Below are 12,283 nucleotides of genomic sequence, written 5' to 3'. Positions count from 1 at the left end.
CATATCACTGTATACACACACACACCTGAGAAAGCAGACTGCTGTATACACACACACACACCTGAGAAAGCATATCACTGTATACACACACACACACCTGAGAAAGCATATCACTGCAGATACACACACAACTGAGAAAGCATATCGCTGTATACACACACACACCTGAGAAAGCATATCACTGTATACACACACACACCTGAGAAAGCATATCACTGCAGATACACACACACACACCTGAGAAAGCATATCACTGCAGATACACACACACACACCTGAGAAAGCATATCACTGCAGATACACACACACACACCTGAGAAAGCATATCACTGCAGATACACACACAACTGAGAAAGCATATCGCTGTATACACACACACACACACCTGAGAAAGCATATCACTGCAGATACACACACAACTGAGAAAGCATATCGCTGTATACACACACACCTGAGAAAGCATATCACTGCAGATACACACAACTGAGAAACATACACACACACACCTGAGAAAGCAGACCGCTGTATACACACACACACACCTGAGAAAGCATATCACTGCAGATACACACACAACTGAGAAAGCATATCGCTGCAGATACACACACAACTGAGAAAGCATATCACTGCAGATACACACACAACTGAGAAAGCATATCACTGCAGATACACACACACCTGAGAAAGCATATCACTGCAGATACACACACAACTGAGAAAGCATATCGCTGTATACACACACACACACACACACCTGAGAAAGCAGACCGCTGTATACACACACACACACCTGAGAAACCATATCACTGCAGATACACACACAACTGAGAAAGCATATCACTGCAGATACACACACAACTGAGAAAGCATATCGCTGTATACACACACACACCTGAGAAAGCATATCACTGCAGATACACACACAACTGAGAAAGCATATCACTGCAGATACACACACAACTGAGAAAGCATATCGCTGTATACACACACACACCTGAGAAAGCATATCGCTGTATACACACACACACACACACACCTGAGAAAGCAGACCGCTGTATACACACACACACCTGAGAAAGCATATCGCTGTATACACACACACACACACACACCTGAGAAAGCAGACCGCTGTATACACACACACACACCTGAGAAAGCATGTCGCTGTATACACACACACACACACACACACACACCTGAGAAAGCAGACCACTGTATACACACACACACACCTGAGAAAGCATGTCGCTGTATACACACACACACACACACACCTGAGAAAGCAGACCGCTGTATACACACACACACACCTGAGAAAGCATATCGCTGTATACACACACACACACACCTGAGAAAGCAGACTGCTGTATACACACACACACCTGAGAAAGCATATCGCTGTATACACACACACACACACACACACCTGAGAAAGCAGACCGCTGTATACACACACACACACCTGAGAAAGCATGTCGCTGTATACACACACACACACACACACCTGAGAAAGCAGACCGCTGTATACACACACACACACCTGAGAAAGCATATCGCTGTATACACACACACACACACCTGAGAAAGCAGACTGCTGTATACACACACCTGAGAAAGCATATCACTGTATACACACACCTGGAAAGCAGACTGCTACACACACACACACCTGAGAAAGCATATCACTGCAGATACACACACCTGAGAAAGCATATCACTGCAGACACACACACACACCTGAGAAAGCATATCACTGCAGATACACACACCTGAGAAAGCATATCACTGCAGATACACACACACACACCTGAGAAAGCATATCACTGCAGATACACACACACACACCTGAGAAAGCATATCACTGCAGATACACACACACACACCTGAGAAAGCATATCACTGCAGATACACACACAACTGAGAAAGCATATCGCTGTATACACACACACACACACCTGAGAAAGCATATCACTGCAGATACACACACAACTGAGAAAGCATATCGCTGTATACACACACAACTGAGAAAGCATATCACTGCAGATACACACACACCTGAGAAAGCATATCACTGCAGATACACACACAACTGAGAAAGCATATCGCTGTATACACACACACACACACACACCTGAGAAAGCAGACCGCTGTATACACACACACACACCTGAGAAAGCATATCACTGCAGATACACACACAACTGAGAAAGCATATCGCTGCAGATACACACACAACTGAGAAAGCATATCACTGCAGACACACACACACACTGAGAAAGCAGATCACTGCAGACACACACACACACCTGAGAAAGCAGATCACTGCAGACACACACACACACTGAGAAAGCAGATCGCTGTAGACACACACACACACACACCTGAGAAAGCAGACCGCTGTATACACACACACACACCTGAGAAAGCATATCACTGCAGATACACACACAACTGAGAAAGCATATCACTGCAGATACACACACAACTGAGAAAGCATATCGCTGTATACACACACACACCTGAGAAAGCATATCGCTGTATACACACACACACCTGAGAAAGCATATCACTGCAGATACACACACAACTGAGAAAGCATATCACTGCAGATACACACAACTGAGAAAGCATATCGCTGTATACACACACACACCTGAGAAAGCATATCGCTGTATACACACACACACACACCTGAGAAAGCATATCACTGCAGATACACACACAACTGAGAAAGCATATCGCTGTATACACACACACACCTGAGAAAGCATATCGCTGTATACACACACACACACACCTGAGAAAGCAGATCACTGTATACACACACACACCTGAGAAAGCATATCGCTGTATACACACACACACCTGAGAAAGCAGACCGCTGTATACACACACACCTGAGAAAGCATATCGCTGTATACACACACACACACACACACCTGAGAAAGCAGACCGCTGTATACACACACACACACCTGAGAAAGCATCGCTGTATACACACACACACACACACACACACCTGAGAAAGCAGACCACTGTATACACACACACACCTGAGAAAGCAGTCGCTGTATACACACACACACACACACACCTGAGAAAGCAGACCGCTGTATACACACACACACACCTGAGAAAGCATATCGCTGTATACACACACACACACACCTGAGAAAGCAGACTGCTGTATACACACACACACCTGAGAAAGCATATCGCTGTATACACACACACACACACACACCTGAGAAAGCAGACCGCTGTATACACACACACACACCTGAGAAAGCATGTCGCTGTATACACACACACACACACACACCTGAGAAAGCAGACCGCTGTATACACACACACACACCTGAGAAAGCATATCGCTGTATACACACACACACACACCTGAGAAAGCAGACTGCTGTATACACACACCTGAGAAAGCATATCACTGTATACACACACCTGGAAAGCAGACTGCTACAGACACACACACCTGAGAAAGCATATGGCTGCAGATACACACACACCTGATAAAGCAGATCACTGCAGACACACACACACACACCTGAGAAAGCAGATCGCTGCAGACACACATACACACACCTGAGAAAGCAGATCGCTGCAGACACACACACACAGCTGAGAATGCAGATCGTTGCAGACACACACACACACATGAGAAAGCAGATCACTGCAGACACACATACACACACCTGAGAAAGCAGATCGCTGCAGACACACATACACACACCTGAGAAAGCATATCACTGTATACACACACACACCTGAGAAAGCATATCGCTGTATACACACACACACCTGAGAAAGCATATCGCTGTATACACACACACACCTGAGAAAGCATATCACTGTATACACACACACACCTGAGAAAGCATATCACTGTATTCACACACACACCTGAGAAAGCATATCACTGTATACACACACCTGAGAAAGCATATCGCTGTATACACACACACACCTGAGAAAGCATATCACTGCAGACACACACACACTCACCTGAGAAAGCAGATCGCTGCAGACACACATACACACACCTGAGAAAGCAGATCGCTGCAGACACACACACACAGCTGAGAATGCAGATCGTTGCAGACACACACACACACATGAGAAAGCAGATCACTGCAGACACATACACACACCTGAGGAAGCAGATCGCTGCAGACACACATACACACACCTGAGAAAGCAGATCGCTGCAGACACACATACACACACCTGAGAATGCATATCGCTGCAGACACACACACACCTGAGAAAGCAGATCGTTGCAGACACACACACACACATGAGAAAGCAGATCACTGCAGACACATACACACACCTGAAAAAGCAGATCACTGCAGACACATACACACACCTGAAAAAGCAGATCGCTGCAGACACACATACACACACCTGAGAAAGCATATCACTGTATACACACACACACCTGAGAAAGCATATCACTGTATACACACACACCTGAGAAAGCATATCAGAAAGCATATCACTGTATACACACACACCTGAGAAAGCATATCGCTGTATACACACACACACACCTGAGAAAGCATATCACTGTATACACACACACACCTGAGAAAGCATATCACTGTATACACACACACACCTGAAAGAAAGTATACACACACACCTGAGAAATCATATCGCTGTATACACACACACCTGAGAAAGCATATCGCTGTATACACACACACCTGAGAAAGCATATCGCTGTATACACACACACCTGAGAAATTGCATACACACACACCTGAGAAAGCAGACCGCTGTATACACACACACACACACACACCTGAGAAAGCAGACCGCTGTATACACACACACACACACCTGAGAAAGCATGTCGCTGTATACACACACACACCTGAGAAAGCAGACTGCTGTATACACACACACACCTGAGAAAGCATATCACTGTATACACACACACACACACACACCTGAGAAAGCAGACCGCTGTATACACACACACCTGAGAAAGCATGTCGCTGTATACACACACACACACACACACCTGAGAAAGCAGACCGCTGTATACACACACACACACCTGAGAAAGCATATCGCTGTATACACACACACACACACCTGAGAAAGCATATCACTGTATACACACACCTGAGAAAGCAGACTGCTACAGACACACACACCACACTGCAGATACACACACACCTGAGAAAGCATATCACTGCAGACACACACACACTCACCTGAGAAAGCAGATCGCTGCAGACACACATACACACACCTGAGAAAGCAGATCGCTGCAGACACACACACACAGCTGAGAATGCAGATCGTTGCAGACACACACACACACATGAGAAAGCAGATCACTGCAGACACATACACACACCTGAGGAAGCAGATCGCTGCAGACACACATACACACACCTGAGAAAGCAGATCGCTGCAGACACACATACACACACCTGAGAATGCATATCGCTGCAGACACACACACACCTGAGAAAGCAGATCGTTGCAGACACACACACACACATGAGAAAGCAGATCACTGCAGACACATACACACACCTGAAAAAGCAGATCACTGCAGACACATACACACACCTGAAAAAGCAGATCGCTGCAGACACACATACACACACCTGAGAAAGCATATCACTGTATACACACACACACCTGAGAAAGCATATCACTGTATACACACACACCTGAGAAAGCATATCACTGTATACACACACACACCTGAGAAAGCATATCACTGTATACACACACACACCTGAGAAAGCATATCGCTGTATACACACACACACACCTGAGAAAGCATATCACTGTATACACACACACACCTGAGAAAGCATATCACTGTATACACACACACACCTGAGAAAGCATATCACTGTATACACACACACCTGAGAAATCATATCGCTGTATACACACACACCTGAGAAAGCATATCGCTGTATACACACACACCTGAGAAAGCATATCGCTGTATACACACACACCTGAGAAAGCATATTGCTGTATACACACACACCTGAGAAAGCAGACCGCTGTATACACACACACACACACACACCTGAGAAAGCAGACCGCTGTATACACACACACACACCTGAGAAAGCATGTCGCTGTATACACACACACACCTGAGAAAGCAGACTGCTGTATACACACACACACCTGAGAAAGCATATCACTGTATACACACACACACCTGAGAAACCGCTGTATACACACACACCTGAGAAAGCATCACTGTATACACACACACACCTGAGAAAGCAGACCGCTGTATACACACACACACACCTGAGAAAGCATATCGCTGTATACACACACACACACACCTGAGAAAGCATATCACTGTATACACACACCTGAGAAAGCAGACTGCTACAGACACACACACCTGAGAAAGCATATGGCTGCAGATACACACACACCTGATAAAGCAGATCACTGCAGACACACACACACACACCTGAGAAAGCAGATCGCTGCAGACACACATACACACACCTGAGAAAGCAGATCGCTGCAGACACACACACACACCTGAGAAAGCAGATCGTTGCAGACACACACACACATGAGAAAGCAGATCACTGCAGACACATACACACACCTGAAAAAGCAGATCGCTGCAGACACACATAAACACATGAGAAAGCAGATCGCTGCAGATCGCTGCAGACACACATACACACACCTGAGAAAGCATATCACTGTATACACACACACACCTGAGAAAGCATATCACTGTATACACACACACACCTGAGAAAGCATATCGCTGTATACACACACACACCTGAGAAAGCATATCACTGTATACACACACACACCTGAGAAAGCATATCACTGTATACACACACACACCTGAGAAAGCATATCGCGGTATACACACACACACACCTGAGAAAGCATATCACTGTATACACACACACACCTGAGAAAGCATATCACTGTATACACACACACACCTGAGAAAGCATATCACTGTATACACACACACACCTGAGAAAGCATATCGATGTATACACACACACACCACACACACACACCTGAGAAAGCATATCGCTGTATACACACACACCTGAGAAAGCATATCGCTGTATACACACACACACACACCTGAGAAAGCAGACCGCTGTATACACACACACACCTGAGAAAGCATATCGCTGTATACACACACACCTGAGAAAGCATATCGCTGTATACACACACACCTGAGAAAGCATATCGCTGTATACACACATACACACACCTGAGAAAGCATATCACTGTATACACACACACACCTGAGAAAGCATATCGCTGTATACAGACACACCTGAGAAAGCATATCACTGTATACACACACACACCTGAGAAAGCATATCGCTGTATACACACACCTCAGAAAGCATATCACTGTATACACACACACCTGAGAAAGCAGACCGCTGTATACACACACACCTGAGAAAGCAGACCGCTGTATACACACACACACCTGAGAAAGCAGACCGCTGTATTCACACACACACCTGAGAAAGCATATCGCTGTATGCACACACACACACCTGAGAAAGCAGACCGCTGTATACACACACACACACACCTGAGAAAGCAGACCGCTGTATACACACACACCTGAGAAAGCATATCACTGTATACACACACACACCTGAGAAAGCATATCGCTGTATACACACACACCTGAGAAAGCATATCGCTGTATACACACACACCTGAGAAAGCATATCGCTGTTTACACACACACACACACCTGAGAAAGCACCTGAGAAAGCGCTGTTTACACACACACACACCTGAGAAAGCAGACCGCTGTATACACACACACACCTGAGAAAGCATATCGCTGTATACACACACACACACACCTGAAAAAGCAGACCGCTGTATACACACACACCTGAGAAAGCATATCGCTGTTTACACACACACACCTGAGAAAGCAGACCGCTATATACACACACACACCTGAGAAAGCATATCGCTGTTTACACACACACACACCTGAGAAAGCAGACCGCTGTATACACACACACACACACCTGAGAAAGAATATCGCTGTATACACACACACACACCTGAGAAAGCAGACCGCTGTATACACACACACACACACCTGAGAAAGAATATCGCTGTATACACACACACACACACCTGAGAAAGCAGACCGCTGTATACACACACACCTGAGAAAGCATATCGCTGTTTACACACACACACACCTGAGAAAGCAGACCGCTGTATACACACACACACCTGAGAAAGCATATCGCTGTATACACACACACACCTGAGAAAGCAGACCGCTGTATACACACACACACCTGAGAAAGCAGACCGCTGTATACACACACACACCTGAGAAAGCAGACCGCTGTATACACACACACACCTGAGAAAGCAGACCGCTGTATACACACACACACCTGAGAAAGCATATGGCTGCAGATACACACACACCTGAGAAAGCAGATCACTGCAGACACACACACACCTGAGAAAGCAGATCGCTGCAGACACACACACACACACCTGAGAAAGCAGATTGCTGCAGACACACACACACACCTGAGAAAGCAGATCGCTGAAGGCACACACACACCTGAGGAAGCAGATCGTTGCAGACACACACACACACCTGAGTAAGCAGATCACTGCAGACACACACACAACTGAAAAAACAGATCACTGCAGACACACACACACACCTGAGAAAGCAGATCACTGCAGACACACACGCCTGAGAAAGCAGATCGCTGCAGACACACACACACACACACACACACACACACACACACACCTGAGAAAGCAGATCACTGCAGACACACACACCTGAGAAAGCAGATCTCTGCAGACACACACACACACCTGAGGAAGCAGATCGCTGCAGTTGGAACTCTAAAACTCTCCAAAGCCTAGTTTCCTACTGTTAAATGATACATGACACCATGTTGTCCCACTTCATGCAACATTTAAGGTGTTTTGTGTGCATCGGGAGTCACTAGTGTTCCCATGCCTCTCAGCTGCCTGCCTCTGTCTCGACTCACAGCCACTACAGTCCAACTGCAAATCTTAGCTGCCTGCATGCCTGGGGCTATGCTAAGGCTTATACCATCTTGTGGATGTGCTTTTTGTGGTTGGCTACTGTGTTTTCATAAGCTGGCTTTATGTACTGTACGGACGAAAGTGTCAGGTAATGCGAATGTATGTTGTTTATTATATAGATTAGGGCAGACAGGAATGTAGATGTTGTTTATTATATAGATTAGAACAGACAGGTATGTAGATGTATGTTGTTTATTATATAGATTAGAACAGACAGGAATGCAGATGTTGTTTATTATATAGATTAGAGCAGTCAGGAATGTAGATGTATGTTGTTTATTATATAGATTAGAACAGACAGGAATGCAGATGTTGTTTATTATATAGATTAGAACAGACAGGAATGTAGATGTTGTTTATTATATAGATTAGAGGAGTCAGGAATGTAGATGTTGTTTATTATATAGATTAGAACGGACAGGAATGTAGATGTTGTTTATTATATAGATTAGAACGGACAGGAATGTAGATGTTGTTTATTATATAGATTAGAACAGACAGGAATGTAGATGTTGTTTATTATATAGATTAGAGCAGTCAGGAATGTAGATGTTGTTTATTATATAGATTAGAACGGACAGGAATGTAGATGTTGTTTATTATATAGATTAGAACGGACAGGAATGTAGATGTTGTTTATTATATAGATTGGAAAAGACAGAATGTAGATGTATGTTGTTTATTATATAGATTAGAACAGACAGGAATGTAGATGTATGTTGTTTATTATATAGATTAGAACAGACAGGAATGTAGATGTTGTTTATTATATAGATTAGAACAGACAGGAATGTAGATGTATGTTGTTTATTATATAGATTAGAACAGACAGGAATGTAGATGTTGTTTATTATATAGATTGGAAAAGACAGGAATGTAGATGTATGTTGTTTATTATATAGATTAGAACAGACAGGAATGTAGATGTCTGGTTTTGTACCAGCTGTGGATGTTTAGGACTTCCAGCCACACACTGAAGTGTTCCTCACACAAAAATGTTTCATCTGTAAACGCTCATCTTTCACACAGAAAAGAGGAACCAGTGCAGCACTTCCTACCTCCTCATCCACTCCTTCCTCTGCTCCTCCTTATCTAGATTCCCCCAGACTTCTTCTAGATTTCTCCTTTCTTCCCAGCTCTGGATGTCCTTAGGACTTCCTCCCCACTTCCTCCTGAAGTTCTAATTAATGCAGTCCAGAAGTGATGTCTGATCTTTGGCTCCCCCACTCTATACAGCATCCTCTCTGTCTGTCCGCATCCCCACTCTATACAGCCTACTCTCTGTCTGATCCCCACTCCATACAGCATCTTCCTCTGTCTGTCCCCATCCCCACTCTATACAGCCTACTCTCTGTCTGTCCCCATCCCCACTCTATACAGCCTCCTCCTCTGTCTGTCCCCATCCCCATTCTATACAGCATCCTCTCTGTCTGTCCCCATCCCCACTCTATACAGCCTACTCTCTGTCTGTCCCCATCCCCCTGTATACAGCATCCTCTCTGTCTGTCCCCATCCCCACTCTATACAGCCTACTCTCTGTCTGTCCCCATCCCCACTCTATACAGCATCCTCTCTGTCTGTCCCCATCCCCACTCTATACAGCCATCCTCTCTGTCTGTCCCCATCCCCACTCTATACAGCATCACTCTCTGTCTGTCCCCATCCCCACTCTATACAGCCTACTCTCTGTCTGTCCCCATCCCCACTCTATACAGCATCCTCTCTGTCTGTCCCCATCCCCACTCTATACAGCCTACTCTCTGTCTGTCCCCATCCCCACTCTATACAGCATCCTCTGTCTGTCCCCATCCCCACTCTATACAGCATCCTCTCTGTCTGTCCCCATCCCCACTCTATACAGCTACTCTCTGTCTGTCCCCATCCCCACTCTATACAGCCTACTCTCTGTCTGTCCCCATCCCCACTCTATACAGCATCCTCTCTGTCTGTCCCCATCCCCACTCTATACAGTCCCCATCCCCACTCTACAGCTCTGTCTGTCCCCATCCCCACTCTATACAGCCTACTCTCTGTCTGTCCCCATCCCCACTCTATACAGCCTATCCTCTCTGTCTGTCCCCATCTGTCTGTCTGTCCCCATCCCCACTCTATACAGCCTCCTCTCTGTCTGTCCCCATCCCCACTCTATACAGCCTCCTCTCTGTCTGTCCCCATCCCCACTCTATACAGCCTCCTCTCTGTCTGTCCCCATCCCCACTCTATACAGCATCCTCTCTGTCTGTCCCCATCCCCACTCTATACAGCATCCTCTCTGTCTGTCCCCATCCCCATTCTATACAGCCTACTCTCTGTCTGTCCCCATCCCCACTCTATACAGCCTACTCTCTGTCTGTCCCCATCCCCACTCTATACAGCCTCCTCTCTGTCTGTCCCCATCCCCACTCTATACAGCCTCCTCTCTGTCTGTCCCCATCCCCACTCTATACAGCCTACTCTCTGTCTGTCCCCATCCCCACTCTATACAGCCTCCTCTCTGTCTGTCCCCATCCCCACTCTATACAGCATCATCTCTGTCTGTCCCCATCCCCACTCTATACAGCATCCTCCCTGTCTGTCCCCACTCTATACAGCCTCCTCTCTGTCTGTCCCCATTCCCACTCTATACAGCCTCCTCTCTGTCTGTCCCCATCCCCACTCTATACAGCCCTCCTCTCTGTCTGTCATGTCTGCCTCCTCTGTCTGTCCCCCATCCCCACTCTATACAGCATCCTCTCTGTCTGTCCCCATCCCCACTCTATACAGCCTACTCTCTGTCTGTCCCCATCCCCACTCTATACAGCATCCTCTCTGTCTGTCCCCATCCCCACTCTATACAGCATCCTCTCTGTCTATCCCCATCCCCACTCTATACAGCATCCCTCTGTCTGTCTGTCCCCATCCCCACTCTATACAGCATCCTCTCTGTCTGTCCCCATCCCCACTCTATACAGCAGCATCCCCACTCTATACAGCCTACTCTCTGTCTGTCTGTCCCCATCCCCACTCTATACAGCCTACCTCTCTGTCTGTCTGTCCCCATCCCCACTCTATACAGCATCCTCTCTGTCTGTCCCCATCCCCACTCTATACAGCCTACTCTCTGTCTGTCTGTCCCCATCCCCACTCTATACAGCCTCCTCTCTGTCTGTCCCCA

General features: G+C 46.1%; 1 protein-coding gene across 1 annotated transcript in view; it reads left to right on the top strand.

Annotated features, from left to right (window-relative positions):
- The window catches only part of LOC135513154 (collagen alpha-1(XXIV) chain-like), a 243,408-nt gene that overhangs the window by 119,288 nt on the left and 111,837 nt on the right, over positions 1 to 12,283 (top strand). The gene's annotated exons all lie outside the window — the stretch shown is intronic.

Source organism: Oncorhynchus masou, chromosome 24 (assembly GCF_036934945.1).
Source record: "Oncorhynchus masou masou isolate Uvic2021 chromosome 24, UVic_Omas_1.1, whole genome shotgun sequence".
Classification (NCBI taxonomy): domain Eukaryota; kingdom Metazoa; phylum Chordata; class Actinopteri; order Salmoniformes; family Salmonidae; genus Oncorhynchus; species Oncorhynchus masou.
Note: the sequence above shows the minus strand (reverse complement) of the source record. Positions and strands in the feature narration are given on the sequence as shown.